Raw genomic sequence first — 16,540 nt, 5'->3', positions numbered from 1 at the left:
TATAGTCAAAAGTATACAAAGAAAGTACCCAGGGTGTAAACGCATTTCCCGAACGATTTTTTAAATTATTATTTCACCACTAAAGCCCGTGAGACTTGTAGTATTTAAAAATATTTTCATTTTTGATGAGACGCTGAATAAAAGAAGTTTAATCGCCGGCAAACGAAAACCCGCGACTTCCCGTAAATCCCGGACTCCGCCCGTATAGTCAAAAGTATACAAAGAAAGTACCCAGGGAGTAAACTCATTTCTCGAACGATTTTATAAATTATTTTTTCACCACTAAAACGCATGAGACTTGTAGTTTTCAAAAATGTTTTCATTTTTGATGACACGCTTAATAAAAAAGGTTTAATCGCCGGCAAACGAAATCCCGCGATTTCCCGTAAATCCCGGGCTTGGCCCGTATAGTCGAATGTATACAAAGAAAGTACCCAGGGAGTAAACTCATTTCCCGAAGGATTTTTTAAATTTTTTTCTCACCACTAAAACGAATGAGACTTGTAGTTTTCAAAAATGTTTTCATTTTTGATGAGACGCTAAATGAAAGAGGTTTAATCGCCGGCAAACGAAAACCCGCGATTTCCCGTAAATCCCAGGCTTGGCCCGTATAGTCGAATGTATACAAAGAAAGTACCCTGTGAGTAAACTCATTTCCAGAACGATTTTTTAAATTATTTTTTCACCACTAAAACGCATAAGACTTGTAGTTTTCAAAAATGTTTTCATTTCTGATGAGACGCTTAATAAAAGAAGTTTAATCGCCGGCAAACGAAAACCTGCGATTTCCCGTAAATCCCGGACTCGGCCCGTATAGTCAAAAGTATACAAAGAAAGTACCCGGGGTGTAAACTCATTTCCCGAACGATTTTTTTATTATTATTTCACCACTAAATCCCATGAGACTTGTAGTTTTCAAAAATGTTTTCATTTTTGATGAGACGCTTAATGAAAGAGGTTTAATCGCCGGCAAACGAACACCCGCCATTTCCCGTAAACCCCGGAGTCGGCCCGCATAGTCAAAAGTATACAAAGAAAGTACCCAGGGAGTAAACTCATTTCCGAACGATTTTTTAAATTATTTTTTCACCACTAAAACGCATGAGACTTGTAGTTTTCAAAAATGTTTTCATTTTTGGTGAGACGCTGAATAAAAGAAGTTTAATTGCGGGCAAACGAAAACCTGCGATTTCCAGTAAATCCCGGACTCGGCCCGTATAGTCAAAAGTATACAAAGAAAGTACCCAGGGTGTAAACGCATTTCCCGAACGATTTTTTAAATTATTATTTCACCACTAAAGCCCATGAGACTTGTAGTATTTAAAATATTTTCATTTTTGATGAGACGCTGAATAAAAGAAGTTTAATCGCCGGCAAACGAAAACCCGCGACTTCCCGTAAATCCCGGACTCCGCCCGTATAGTCAAAAGTATACAAAGAAAGTACCCAGGGAGTAAACTCATTTCTCGAACGATTTTATAAATTATTTTTTCACCACTAAAACGCATGAGACTTGTAGTTTTCAAAAATGTTTTCATTTTTGATGACACGCTTAATAAAAAAGGTTTAATCGCCGGCAAACGAAATCCCGCGATTTCCCGTAAATCCCGGGCTTGGCCCGTATAGTCGAATGTATACAAAGAAAGTACCCAGGGAGTAAACTCATTTCCCGAACGATTTTTTAAATTTTTTTCTCACCACTAAAACGAATGAGACTTGTAGTTTTCAAAAATGTTTTCATTTTTGATGAGACGCTAAATGAAAGAGGTTTAATCGCCGGCAAACGAAAACCCGCGATTTCCCGTAAATCCCAGGCTTGGCCCGTATAGTCGAATGTATACAAAGAAAGTACCCTGTGAGTAAACTCATTTCCCGAACGATTTTATAAATTATTTTTTCACCACTAAAACGCATGAGACTTGTAGTTTTCAAAAATGTTTTCATTTTTGATGAGACGCTTAATAAAAGAAGTTTAATCGCCGGCAAACGAAAACCTGCGATTTCCCGTAAATCCCGGACTCGGCCCGTATAGTCAAAAGTATACAAAGAAAGTACCCGGGGTGTAAACTCATTTCCCGAACGATTTTTTTAATTATTATTTCACCACTAAATCCCATGAGACTTGTAGTTTTCAAAAATGTTTTCATTTTTGATGAGACGCTTAATGAAAGAGGTTTAATCGCCGGCAAACGAAGACCCGCCATTTCCCGTAAACCCCGGAGTCGGCCCGCATAGTCAAAAGTATACAAAGAAAGTACCCAGGGAGTAAACTCATTTCCGAACGATTTTTTAAATTATTTTTTCACCACTAAAACGCATGAGACTTGTAGTTTTCAAAAATGTTTTCATTTTTGGTGAGACGCTGAATAAAAGAAGTTTAATTGCGGGCAAACGAAAACCTGCGATTTCCAGTAAATCCCGGACTCGGCCCGTATAGTCAAAAGTATACAAAGAAAGTACCCAGGGTGTAAACGCATTTCCCGAACGATTTTTTAAATTATTATTTCACCACTAAAGCCCATGAGACTTGTAGTATTTAAAAATATTTTCATTTTTGATGAGACGCTGAATAAAAGAAGTTTAATCGCCGGCAAACCAAAACCCGCGACTTCCCGTAAATCCCGGACTCCGCCCGTATAGTCAAAAGTATACAAAGAAAGTACCCAGGGAGTAAACTCATTTCTCGAACGATTTTATAAATTATTTTTTCACCACTAAAGCCCATGAGACTTGTAGTTTTCAAAAGTGTTTTCATTTTTGATGACACGCTTAATAAAAAAGGTTTAATCGCCGGCAAACGAAATCCCGCGATTTCCCGTAAATCCCGGGCTTGGCCCGTATAGTCGAATGTATACAAAGAAAGTACCCAGGGAGTAAACTCATTTCCCGAACGATTTTTTAAATTTTTTTCTCACCACTAAAACGAATGAGACTTGTAGTTTTCAAAAATGTTTTCATTTTTGATGAGACGCTAAATGAAAGAGGTTTAATCGCCGGCAAACGAAAACCCGCGATTTCCCGTAAATCCCAGGTTTGGCCCGTATAGTCGAATGTATACAAAGAAAGTACCCTGTGAGTAAACTCATTTCCAGAACGATTTTTTAAATTATTTTTTCACCACTAAAACGCATTAGACTTGTAGTTTTCAAAAATGTTTTCATTTCTGATGACACGCTTAATAAAAAAGGTTTAATCGCCGGCAAACGAAATCCCGCGATTTCCCGTAAATCCCGGGCTTGGCCCGTATAGTCGAATGTATACAAAGAAAGTACCCAGGGAGTAAACTCATTTCCCGAACGATTTTTTAAATTTTTTTCTCACCACTAAAACGAATGAGACTTGTAGTTTTCAAAAATGTTTTCATTTTTGATGAGACGCTAAATGAAAGAGGTTTAATCGCCGGCAAACGAAAACCCGCGATTTCCCGTAAATCCCAGGCTTGGCCCGTATAGTCGAATGTATACAAAGAAAGTACCCTGTGAGTAAACTCATTTCCCGAACGATTTTATAAATTATTTTTTCACCACTAAAACGCATGAGACTTGTAGTTTTCAAAAATGTTTTCATTTTTGATGAGACGCTTAATAAAAGAAGTTTAATCGCCGGCAAACGAAAACCTGCGATTTCCCGTAAATCCCGGACTCGGCCCGTATAGTCAAAAGTATACAAAGAAAGTACCCGGGGTGTAAACTCATTTCCCGAACGATTTTTTTAATTATTATTTCACCACTAAATCCCATGAGACTTGTAGTTTTCAAAAATGTTTTCATTTTTGATGAGACGCTTAATGAAAGAGGTTTAATCGCCGGCAAACGAAGACCCGCCATTTCCCGTAAACCCCGGAGTCGGCCCGCATAGTCAAAAGTATACAAAGAAAGTACCCAGGGAGTAAACTCATTTCCGAACGATTTTTTAAATTATTTTTTCACCACTAAAACGCATGAGACTTGTAGTTTTCAAAAATGTTTTCATTTTTGGTGAGACGCTGAATAAAAGAAGTTTAATTGCGGGCAAACGAAAACCTGCGATTTCCAGTAAATCCCGGACTCGGCCCGTATAGTCAAAAGTATACAAAGAAAGTACCCAGGGTGTAAACGCATTTCCCGAACGATTTTTTAAATTATTATTTCACCACTAAAGCCCATGAGACTTGTAGTATTTAAAAATATTTTCATTTTTGATGAGACGCTGAATAAAAGAAGTTTAATCGCCGGCAAACCAAAACCCGCGACTTCCCGTAAATCCCGGACTCCGCCCGTATAGTCAAAAGTATACAAAGAAAGTACCCAGGGAGTAAACTCATTTCTCGAACGATTTTATAAATTATTTTTTCACCACTAAAGCCCATGAGACTTGTTGTTTTCAAAAGTGTTTTCATTTTTGATGACACGCTTAATAAAAAAGTTTTAATCGCCGGCAAACGAAATCCCGCGATTTCCCGTAAATCCCGGGCTTGGCCCGTATAGTCGAATGTATACAAAGAAAGTACCCAGGGAGTAAACTCATTTCCCGAACGATTTTTTAAATTTTTTTCTCACCACTAAAACGAATGAGACTTGTAGTTTTCAAAAATGTTTTCATTTTTGATGAGACGCTAAATGAAAGAGGTTTAATCGCCGGCAAACGAAAACCCGCGATTTCCCGTAAATCCCAGGTTTGGCCCGTATAGTCGAATGTATACAAAGAAAGTACCCTGTGAGTAAACTCATTTCCAGAACGATTTTTTAAATTATTTTTTCACCACTAAAACGCATTAGACTTGTAGTTTTCAAAAATGTTTTCATTTCTGATGAGACGCTGAATAAAAGAAGTTTAATCGCCGGCAAACGAAAACCCGAGATTTCCCGTAAATCCCGGGCTTGGCCCGTATAGTCAAAAGCATACAAAGATAGTACCCAGGGAGTAAACTCATTTCCCGAACGATTTTTTAATTTATTTTTTCACCACTAAAGCGCATGAGACTTGTAGTTTTCAAAAATGTTTTCATTTTTGATGAGACGCTGAATAAAAGAAGTTTAATCGCCGGCAAACGAAAACCTGCGATTTTCCGTAAATCCCGGATTCGGTCCGTATAGTCAAAAGTATACAAAGAAAGTACCCAGGGAGTAAACTAATTTTCCAAACGATTTTTTAAATTATTATTTCACCACTAAAGCCCATGAGACTTGTAGTTTTTAAAAATGTTTTCATTTTTGATGAGACGCTGAATAAAAGAAGTTTAATCGCCGGCAAACGAAAACCTGCGATTTCCCGTAAATCCCGGACTCGGCCCGTATAGTCAAAAGTATACAAAGAAAGTACCAAGGGAGTAAACTCATTTCCCGAACGATTTTTTATATTATTTTTTCACCACTAAAACGCATGAGACTTGTAGTTTTCAGAAATGTTTTCATTTTTGATGAGACGCTTAATGAAAGTGGTTTAATCGCCGGCAAACGAAAACCCGCGATTTCCCGTAAATCCCGGGCTTGGCCCGTATAGTCGAATGTATACAAAGAAAGTACCCAGGAAGTAAACTTATTTCCTGAACGATTTTTTAAATTATTTTTTCACGACTAAAACGCATAAGACTTGTAGTTTTTAGAAATGTTTTCATTTTTGATGAGACGCTGAATGAAAGAAGTTTAATCGCCGGCAAACGAAAACCTGCAATTTTCCGTAAATCCCGGACTCGGCCCGTATAGTCAAAAGTATACAAAGAAAGTACCTAGAGTGTAAACTCATTTCCCGAACTATTTTTTAAATTATTATTTCACCACTAAAGCCCATGAGACTTGTAGTTTTTAAAAATGTTTCCATTTTTGATGAGACGCTGAATAAAAGAAGTTTAATCGCCGGCAAACGAAAACCCGCGACTTCCCGTAAATCCCGCACTCGGCCCATATAGTCAAAAGTATACAAAGAAAGTACCCAGGGAGTAAACTCATTTCCCGAAGGATTTTTTAAATTATATTTTCACCACTAAAACGCATGAGACTTGTAGTTTTCAAAAATGTTTTCATTTTTGATGAGACACTGAATGAAAGAAGTTTAATCGCCGGCAAACGAAAACCTGCGATTTCCCGTAAATCCCGTACTCGGCCCGTATAGTCAAAGGTATACAAAGAAAGTATAAAGGGTGTAAACTCACTTCCCGAACGATTTTTTAAATTATTATTTCACCACTAAAGCTCATGAGACTTGTAGTTTTCAAAAATGTTTTCATTTTTGAAGAGACGCTGAATAAAAGAAGTTTAATCGCCGGCAAACGAAAACCCGCCATTTCCCGTAAATCCCGGGCTTGGCCCGTATAGTCGAATGTATACAAAGAAAGTACCCTGTGAGTAAACTTATTTCCAAAACGATTTTTTAAATTATCTTTTCACCACTAAAACGCTTGAGACTTGTAGTTTTCAAAAATATTTTCATTTTTGATGAGACGCTGAATAAAAGAAGGTTAATCGCGGGCAAACGAAAACCTGCGATTTCCAGTAAATCCCGGACTCGGCCCGTATAGTCAAAAGTATACAAAGAAAGTACCCAGGGTGTAAACTCATTTCCCGAACGATTTTTTAAATTATTATTTCACCACTAAAGCCCATGAGACTTGTAGTATTTAAAAATATTTTCATTTTTGATGAGACGCTGAATAAAAGAAGTTTAATCGCCGGCAAACGAAAACCCGCGACTTCCCGTAAATCCCGGACTCGGCCCGTATAGTCAAAAGTATACAAAGAAAGTACCCAGGGAGTAAACTCATTTCCCGAACGATTTTATAAATTATTTTTTCACCACTAAAACGCATGAGACTTGTAGTTTTCAAAAATGTTTTCATTTTTAATGAGACGCTGAATAAAAGAAGTTTAATTGCCGGCAAACGAAAACCTGCGATTTCCCGTAAATCCCGGACTCGGCCCGTATAGTCAAAAGTATACAAAGAAAGTACCCGGGGTGTAAACTCATTTCCCGAACGATTTTTTAAATTATTATTTCACCATTAAATCCCATGAGACTTGTAGTATTTAAAAATATTTTCATTTTTGATGAGACGCTGAATAAAAGAAGTTTAATCGCCGGCAAACGAAAACCCGCGACTTCCCGTAAATCCCGGACTCGGCCCGTATAGTCAAAAGTAAACAAAGAAAGTACCCAGGGAGTAAACTCATTTCCCGAACGATTTTATAAATTATTTTTTCACCACTAAAACGCATGAGACTTGTAGTTTTCAAAAATGTTTTCATTTTTGATGACACGCTTAATAAAAGAGGTTTCATCGCCGGCAAACGAAATCCCGCGATTTTCCGTAAATCCCGGGCTTTGCCCGTATAGTCGAATGTAAACAAAGAAAGTACCCAGGGAGTAAACTCATTTCCCGAACGATTTTTTAAATTTTTTTCTCACCACTAAAACGAATGAGACTTGTAGTTTTCAAAAATGTTTTCATTTTTGATGAGACGCTTAATGAAAGAGGTTTAATCGCCGGCAAACGAAAACCCGCGATTTATCGTAAATCCCGGGCTTGGCCCGTATAGTCGAATGTATACAAAGAAAGTACCCTGTGAGTAAACTCATTTCCAGAACGATTTTTTAAATTATTTTTTCACCACTAAAACGCATAAGACTTGTAGTTTTCAAAAATGTTTTCATTTCTGTTGAGACGCTGAATAAAAGAAGTTTAATCGCCGGCAAACGAAAACCCGAGATTTCCCGTAAATCCCGGGCTTGGCCCGTATAGTCAAAAGCATACAAAGATAGTACCCAGGGAGTAAACTCATTTCCCGAACGATTTTTTAATTTATTTTTTCACCACTAAAACGCATGAGACTTGTAGTTTTCAAAAATGTTTTCATTTTTGATGAGACGCTGAATAAAAGAAGTTTAATCGCCAGCAAACGAAAACCTGCGATTTTCCGTAAATCCCGGATTCGGTCCGTATAGTCAAAGGTATACAAAGAAAGTACCCAGGGTGCAAACTCACTTCCCGAACGATTTTTTAAATTATTATTTCACCACTAAAGCTCATGAGACTTGTAGTTTTCAAAAATGTTTTCATTTTTGAAGAGACGCTGAATAAAAGAAGTTTAATCGCCGGCAAAGGAAAACCCGCCATTTCCCGTAAATCCCTGGCTTGGCCCGTATAGTCGAATGTATACAAAGAAAGTACCCTGTGAGTAAACTCATTTCCAAAACGATTTTTCAAATTATCTTTTCACCACTAAAACGCTTGAGACTTGTAGTTTTCAAAAATGTTTTCATTTTTGATGAGACGCTGAATAAAAGAAGGTTAATCGCGGGCAAACGAAAACCTGCGATTTCCAGTAAATCCCGGACTCGGCCCGTATAGTCAAAAGTATACAAAGAAAGTACCCAGGGTGTAAACTCATTTCACGAACGATTTTTTAAATTATTATTTCACCACTAAAGCCCATGAGACTTGTAGTATTTAAAAATATTTTCATTTTTGATGAGACGCTGAATAAAAGAAGTTTAATCGCCGGCAAACGAAAACCCGCGACTTCCCGTAAATCCCGGACTCGGCCCGTATAGTCAAAAGTATACAAAGAAAGTACCCAGGGAGTAAACTCATTTCCCGAACGATTTTATAAATTATTTTTTCACCACTAAAACGCATGAGACTTGTAGTTTTCAAAAATGTTTTCATTTTTAATGAGACGCTGAATAAAAGAAGTTTAATTGCCGGCAAACGAAAACCTGCGATTTCCCGTAAATCCCGGACTCGGCCCGTATAGTCAAAAGTATACAAAGAAAGTACCTGGGGTGTAAACTCATTTCCCGAACGATTTTTTAAATTATTATTTCACCATTAAATCCCATGAGACTTGTAGTATTTAAAAATATTTTCATTTTTGATGAGACGCTGAATAAAAGAAGTTTAATCGCCGGCAAACGAAAACCCGCGACTTCCCGTGAATCCCGGACTCGGCCCGTATAGTCAAAAGTAAACAAAGAAAGTACCCAGGGAGTAAACTCATTTCCCGAACGATTTTATAAATTATTTTTTCACCACTAAAACGCATGAGACTTGTAGTTTTCAAAAATGTTTTCATTTTTAATGAGACGCTGAATAAAAGAAGTTTAATTGCCGGCAAACGAAAACCTGCGATTTCCCGTAAATCCCGGACTCGGCCCGTATAGTCAAAAGTATACAAAGAAAGTACCCGGGGTGTAAACTCATTTCCCGAACGATTTTTTAAATAATTATTTCACCATTAAATCCCATCAGACTTGTAGTTTTCAAAAATGTTTTCATTTTTGATGACACGCTTAATAAAAGAGGTTTCATCGCCGGCAAACGAAATCCCGCGATTTTCCGTAAATCCCGGGCTTTGCCCGTATAGTCGAATGTAAACAAAGAAAGTACCCAGGGAGTAAACTCATTTCCCGAACGATTTTTTAAATTTTTTTCTCACCACTAAAACGAATGAGACTTGTAGTTTTCAAAAATGTTTTCATTTTTGATGAGACGCTTAATGAAAGAGGTTTAATCGCCGGCAAACGAAAACCCGCGATTTATCGTAAATCCCGGGCTTGACCCGTATAGTCGAATGTATACAAAGAAAGTACCCTGTGAGTAAACTCATTTCCAGAACGATTTTGAAATTATTTTTTCACCACTAAAACGCATAAGACTTGTAGTTTTCAAAAATGTTTTCATTTCTGATGAGACGCTGAATAAAAGAAGTTTAATCGCCGGCAAACGAAAACCCGAGATTTCCCGTAAATCCCGGGCTTGGCCCGTATAGTCAAAAGCATACAAAGATAGTACCCAGGGAGTAAACTCATTTTCCGAACGATTTTTTAATTTATTTTTTCACCACTAAAACGCATGAGACTTGTAGTTTTCAAAAATGTTTTCATTTTTGATGAGACGCTGAATAAAAGAAGTTTAATCGCCGGCAAACGAAAACCTGCGATTTTCCGTAAATCCCGGATTCGGTCCGTATAGTCAAAAGTATACAAAGAAAGTACCCAGGGAGTAAACTAATTTTCCAAACGATTTTTTAAATTATTATTTCACCACTAAAGCCCATGAGACTTGTAGTTTTTAAAAATGTTTTCATTTTTGATGAGACGCTGAAAAAAAGAAGTTTAATCGCCGGCAAACGAAAACCTGCGATTTCCCGTAAATCCCGGACTCGGCCCGTATAGTCAAAAGTATACAAAGAAAGTACCCAGGGAGTAAACTCATCTCCCGAACGATTTTTTATATTATTTTTTCACCACTAAAACGCATGAGACTTGTAGTTTTCAGAAATGTTTTCATTTTTGATGAGACGCTTAATGAAAGTGGTTTAATCGCCGGCAAACGAAAACCCGCGATTTCCCGTAAATCCCGGGCTTGGCCCGTATAGTCGAATGTATACAAAGAAAGTACCCAGGGAGTAAACTTATTTCCCGAACGATTTTTTAAATTATTTTTTCACCACTAAAACGCATAAGACTTGTAGTTTTTAAAAATGTTTTCATTTTTCATGAGACGCTGAATGAAAGAAGTTTAATCGCCGGCAAACGAAAACCTGCGATTTCCCGTAAATCCCGGACTCGGCCCGTATAGTCAAAGGTATACAAAGAAAGTACCTAGGGTGTAAACTCATTTCCCGAACTATTTTTTAAATTATTATTTCACCACTAAAGCCCATGAGACTTGTAGTTTTTAAAAATGTTTCCATTTTTGATGAGACGCTGAATAAAAGAAGTTTAATCGCCGGCAAACGAAAACCCGCGATTTCCCGCAAATCCCAGGCTTGGCCCGTATAGTCGAATGTATACAAAGAAAGTACCCTGTGAGTAAACTCATTTCCCGGAGGATTTTTTAAATTATTTTTTCACCACTAAAACGCATTAGACTTGTAGTTTTCAAAAATGTTTTCATTTCTGATGAGACGCTGAATAAAAGAAGTTTAATCGCCGGCAAACGAAAACCCGAGATTTCCCGTAAATCCCGGGCTTGGCCCGTATAGTCAAAAGCATACAAAGATAGTACCCAGGGAGTAACCTCATTTCCCGAACGATTTTTTAATTTATTTTTTCACCACTAAAACGCATGAGACTTGTAGTTTTCAAAAATGTTTTCATTTTTGATGAGACGCTGAATAAAAGAAGTTTAATCGCCGGCAAACGAAAACCTGCGATTTTCCGTAAATCCCGGATTCGGTCCGTATAGTCAAAAGTATACAAAGAAAGTACCCAGGGAGTAAACTAATTTTCCAAACGATTTTTTAAATTATTATTTCACCACTAAAGCCCATGAGACTTGTAGTTTTTAAAAATGTTTTCATTTTTGATGAGACGCTGAATAAAAGAAGTTTAATCGCCGGCAAACGAAACCCTGCGATTTCCCGTAAATCCCGGACTCGGCCCGTATAGTCAAAAGTATACAAAGAAAGTACCAAGGGAGTAAACTCATTTCCCGAACGATTTTTTATATTATTTTTTCACCACTAAAACGCATGAGACTTGTAGTTTTCAGAAATGTTTTCATTTTTGATGAGACGCTTAATGAAAGTGGTTTAATCGCCGGCAAACGAAAACCCGCGATTTCCCGTAAATCCCGGGCTTGGCCCGTATAGTCGAATGTATACAAAGAAAGTACCCAGGGAGTAAACTTATTTCCCGAACGATTTTTTAAATTATTTTTTCACCACTAAAACGCATAAGACTTGTAGTTTTTAGAAATGTTTTCATTTTTGATGAGACGCTGAATGAAAGAGGTTTAATCGCCGGCAAACGAAAACCTGCAATTTTCCGTAAATCCCGGACTCGGCCCGTATAGTCAAAAGTATACAAAGAAAGTACCTAGAGTGTAAACTCATTTCCCGAACTATTTTTTAAATTATTATTTCACCACTAAAGCCCATGAGACTTGTAGTTTTTAAAAATGTTTCCATTTTTGATGAGACGCTGAATAAAAGAAGTTTAATCGCCGGCAAACGAAAACCCGCGACTTCCCGTAAATCCCGGACTCGGCCCATATAGTCAAAAGTATACAAAGAAAGTACCCAGGGAGTAAACTCATTTCCCGAAGGATTTTTTAAATTATATTTTCACCACTAAAACGCATGAGACTTGTAGTTTTCAAAAATGTTTTCATTTTTGATGAGACACTGAATGAAAGAAGTTTAATCGGCGGCAAACGAAAACCTGCGATTTCCCGTAAATCCCGTACTCGGCCCGTATAGTCAAAGGTATACAAAGAAAGTACCCAGGGTGTAAACTCACTTCCCGAACGATTTTTTAAATTATTATTTCACCACTAAAGCTCATGAGACTTGTAGTTTTCAAAAATGTTTTCATTTTTGATGAGACGCTAAATGAAAGAGGTTTAATCGCCGGCAAACGAAAACCCGCGATTTCCCGTAAATCCCAGGCTTGGCCCGTATAGTCGAATGTATACAAAGAAAGTACCCTGTGAGTAAACTCATTTCCAGAACGATTTTTTAAATTATTTTTTCACCACTAAAACGCATAAGACTTGTAGTTTTCAAAAATGTTTTCATTTCTGATGAGACGCTGAATAAAAGAAGTTTAATCGCCGGCAAACGAAAACCTGCGATTTCCCGTAAATCCCGGACTCGGCCCGTATAGTCAAAAGTATACAAAGAAAGTACCCAGGGAGTAAACTCATTTCCCGAACGATTTTATAAATTATTTTTTCACCACTAAAACGCATGAGACTTGTAGTTTTCAAAAATGTTTTCATTTTTGATGAGACGCTTAATAAAAGAAGTTTAATCGCCGGCAAACGAAAACCTGCGATTTCCCGTAAATCCCGGACTCGGACCGTATAGTCAAAAGTATACAAAGAAAGTACCCGGGGTGTAAACTCATTTCCCGAACGATTTTTTTAATTATTATTTCCCCACTAAATCCCATGAGACTTGTAGTTTTCAAAAATGTTTTCATTTTTGATGAGACGCTTAATGAAAGAGGTTTAATCGCCGGCAAACGAACACCCGCCATTTCCCGTAAACCCCGGAGTCGGCCCGCATAGTCAAAAGTATACAAAGAAAGTACCCAGGGAGTAAACTCATTTCCGAACGATTTTTTAAATTATTTTTTCACCACTAAAACTCATGAGACTTGTAGTTTTCAAAAATGTTTTCATTTTTGGTGAGACGCTGAATAAAAGAAGTTTAATTGCGGGCAAACGAAAACCTGCGATTTCCAGTAAATCCCGGACTCGGCCCGTATAGTCAAAAGTATACAAAGAAAGTACCCAGGGTGTAAACGCATTTCCCGAACGATTTTTTAAATTATTATTTCACCACTAAAGCCCATGAGACTTGTAGTATTTAAAAATATTTTCATTTTTGATGAGACGCTAAATGAAAGAAGTTTAATCGCTGGCAAACGAAAACCCGCGATTTCCCGTAAATCCCAGGCTTGGCCCGTATAGTCGAATGTATACAAAGAAAGTACCCTGTGAGTAAACTCATTTCCAGAACGATTTTTTAAATTATTTTTTCACCACTAAAACGCATAAGACTTGTAGTTTTCAAAAATGTTTTCATTTCTGATGAGACGCTGAATAAAAGAAGTTTAATCGCCGGCAAACGAAAACCCGAGATTTCCTGTAAATCCCGGGCTTGGCCCGTATAGTCAAAAGCATACAAAGATAGTACCCAGGGAGTAAACTCATTTCCCGAACGATTTTTTAATTTATTTTTTCACCACTAAAACGCATGAGACTTTAGTTTTCAAAAATGTTTTCATTTTTGATGAGACGCTGAATAAAAGAAGTTTAATCGCCGGCAAACGAAAACCTGCGATTTTCCGTAAATCCCGGATTCGGTCCGTATAGTCAAAAGTATACAAAGAAAGTACCCAGGGAGTAAACTAATTTCCCAAACGATTTTGTAAATTATTATTTCACCACTAAAGCCCATGAGACTTGTAGTTTTTAAAAATGTTTTCATTTTTGATGAGACGCTGAATAAAAGAAGTTTAATCGCCGGCAAACGAAAACCTGCGATTTCCCGTAAATCCCGGACTCGGCCCGTATAGTCAAAAGTATACAAAGAAAGTACCAAGGGAGTAAACTCATTTCCCGAACGATTTTTTATATTATTTTTTCACCACTAAAACGCATGAGACTTGTAGTTTTCAGAAATGTTTTCATTTTTGATGAGACGCTTAATGAAAGTGGTTTAATCGCCGGCAAACGAAAGCCCGCGATTTCCCGTAAATCCCGGGGTTGGCCCGTATAGTCGAATGTATACAAAGAAAGTACCCAGGGAGTAAACTTATTTCCCGAACGATTTTTTAAATTATTTTTTCGCCACTAAAGCCCATGAGACTTGTAGTTTTCAGAAATGTTTTCATTTTTGATGAGACGCTTAATGAAAGTGGTTTAATCGCCGGCAAACGAAAACCCGCGATTTCCCGTAAATCCCGGGCTTGGCCCGTATAGTCGAATGTATACAAAGAAAGTACCCAGGGAGTAAACTTATTTCCCGAACGATTTTTTAAATTATTTTTTCACCACTAAAACGCATAAGACTTGTAGTTTTTAGAAATGTTTTCATTTTTGATGAGACGCTGAATGAAAGAGGTTTAATCGCCGGCAAACGAAAACCTGCAATTTTCCGTAAATCCCGGACTCGGCCCGTATAGTCAAAAGTATACAAAGAAAGTACCTAGAGTGTAAACTCATTTCCCGAACTATTTTTTAAATTATTATTTCACCACTAAAGCCCATGAGACTTGTAGTTTTTAAAAATGTTTCCATTTTTGATGAGACGCTGAATAAAAGAAGTTTAATCGCCGGCAAACGAAAACCCGCGACTTCCCGTAAATCCCGGACTCGGCCCATATAGTCAAAAGTATACAAAGAAAGTACCCAGGGAGTAAACTCATTTCCCGAAGGATTTTTTAAATTATATTTTCACCACTAAAACGCATGAGACTTGTAGTTTTCAAAAATGTTTTCATTTTTGATGAGACACTGAATGAAAGAAGTTTAATCGGCGGCAAACGAAAACCTGCGATTTCCCGTAAATCCCGTACTCGGCCCGTATAGTCAAAGGTATACAAAGAAAGTACCCAGGGTGTAAACTCACTTCCCGAACGATTTTTTAAATTATTATTTCACCACTAAAGCTCATGAGACTTGTAGTTTTCAAAAATGTTTTCATTTTTGATGAGACGCTAAATGAAAGAGGTTTAATCGCCGGCAAACGAAAACCCGCGATTTCCCGTAAATCCCAGGCTTGGCCCGTATAGTCGAATGTATACAAAGAAAGTACCCTGTGAGTAAACTCATTTCCAGAACGATTTTTTAAATTATTTTTTCACCACTAAAACGCATAAGACTTGTAGTTTTCAAAAATGTTTTCATTTCTGATGAGACGCTGAATAAAAGAAGTTTAATCGCCGGCAAACGAAAACCTGCGATTTCCCGTAAATCCCGGACTCGGCCCGTATAGTCAAAAGTATACAAAGAAAGTACCCAGGGAGTAAACTCATTTCCCGAACGATTTTATAAATTATTTTTTCACCACTAAAACGCATGAGACTTGTAGTTTTCAAAAATGTTTTCATTTTTGATGAGACGCTTAATAAAAGAAGTTTAATCGCCGGCAAACGAAAACCTGCGATTTCCCGTAAATCCCGGACTCGGACCGTATAGTCAAAAGTATACAAAGAAAGTACCCGGGGTGTAAACTCATTTCCCGAACGATTTTTTTAATTATTATTTCACCACTAAATCCCATGAGACTTGTAGTTTTCAAAAATGTTTTCATTTTTGATGAGACGCTTAATGAAAGAGGTTTAATCGCCGGCAAACGAACACCCGCCATTTCCCGTAAACCCCGGAGTCGGCCCGCATAGTCAAAAGTATACAAAGAAAGTACCCAGGGAGTAAACTCATTTCCGAACGATTTTTTAAATTATTTTTTCACCACTAAAACTCATGAGACTTGTAGTTTTCAAAAATGTTTTCATTTTTGGTGAGACGCTGAATAAAAGAAGTTTAATTGCGGGCAAACGAAAACCTGCGATTTCCAGTAAATCCCGGACTCGGCCCGTATAGTCAAAAGTATACAAAGAAAGTACCCAGGGTGTAAACGCATTTCCCGAACGATTTTTTAAATTATTATTTCACCACTAAAGCCCATGAGACTTGTAGTATTTAAAAATATTTTCATTTTTGATGAGACGCTAAATGAAAGAAGTTTAATCGCTGGCAAACGAAAACCCGCGATTTCCCGTAAATCCCAGGCTTGGCCCGTATAGTCGAATGTATACAAAGAAAGTACCCTGTGAGTAAACTCATTTCCAGAACGATTTTTTAAATTATTTTTTCACCACTAAAACGCATAAGACTTGTAGTTTTCAAAAATGTTTTCATTTCTGATGAGACGCTGAATAAAAGAAGTTTAATCGCCGGCAAACGAAAACCCGAGATTTCCTGTAAATCCCGGGCTTGGCCCGTATAGTCAAAAGCATACAAAGATAGTACCCAGGGAGTAAACTCATTTCCCGAACGATTTTTTAATTTATTTTTTCACCACTAAAACGCATGAGACTTTAGTTTTCA

Source organism: Hydractinia symbiolongicarpus, chromosome 2, assembly GCF_029227915.1.
Source record: "Hydractinia symbiolongicarpus strain clone_291-10 chromosome 2, HSymV2.1, whole genome shotgun sequence".
Taxonomy (NCBI): Eukaryota; Metazoa; Cnidaria; class Hydrozoa; order Anthoathecata; family Hydractiniidae; genus Hydractinia; species Hydractinia symbiolongicarpus.
The sequence above is the reverse complement of the archived record's forward strand: the minus strand, read 5'-3'. Positions refer to the sequence as shown.